Raw genomic sequence first — 581 nt, 5'->3', positions numbered from 1 at the left:
GACAAGAAGGTGACTGTAGCCGCGATGTATCTCATAGACGACGCCAAACTGTGGTGGCGTACGAAGGTGCAAGACATCGAGGATGGATTGTGCACCATCGACTCATGGGAGGACCTCAAGAGAGAGTTGAGGGAACAATTCCTCCCCGAAAACGCAAGGCATATAGCAATGGAGAAAATAGTAGCCCTGAAACACACTGGAAACATACGGGACTACGTCAGACAGTTCTCAACCCTGATGCTGGATATCAGGGGCACAGCAGAGAAGGACAAGGTGTTCTTCTTCATAAATGGTCTACAGCCGTGGGCCAAAACAAAGATACATGAGAACAGGGTCCAAACCCTAGCTGCCGCAATGGCCTGCGCCGAGAGACTCGTAGACTGTGGGAACGAAGCAGGATCCCAAAGAAGAGCGACACCAGCCCCAAACAATGGGGGCAAACCATACAGACCACCAGGCCAGCGAAATGGAAGCCCCAACAGACCGAATGGATGGACGGATAGACCTCCTCAGAACAATCAAGCGGGGACATCTCGAGGGCCTTACCATCAAAGGAACCACCCGACGACGCCTTTGCAATG

Source organism: Cucurbita moschata, unplaced genomic scaffold, assembly GCF_002738365.1.
Source record: "Cucurbita moschata cultivar Rifu unplaced genomic scaffold, Cmos_1.0 Cmo_Scf00051, whole genome shotgun sequence".
Classification (NCBI taxonomy): domain Eukaryota; kingdom Viridiplantae; phylum Streptophyta; class Magnoliopsida; order Cucurbitales; family Cucurbitaceae; genus Cucurbita; species Cucurbita moschata.
This window is presented reverse-complemented; position numbering follows the sequence as displayed.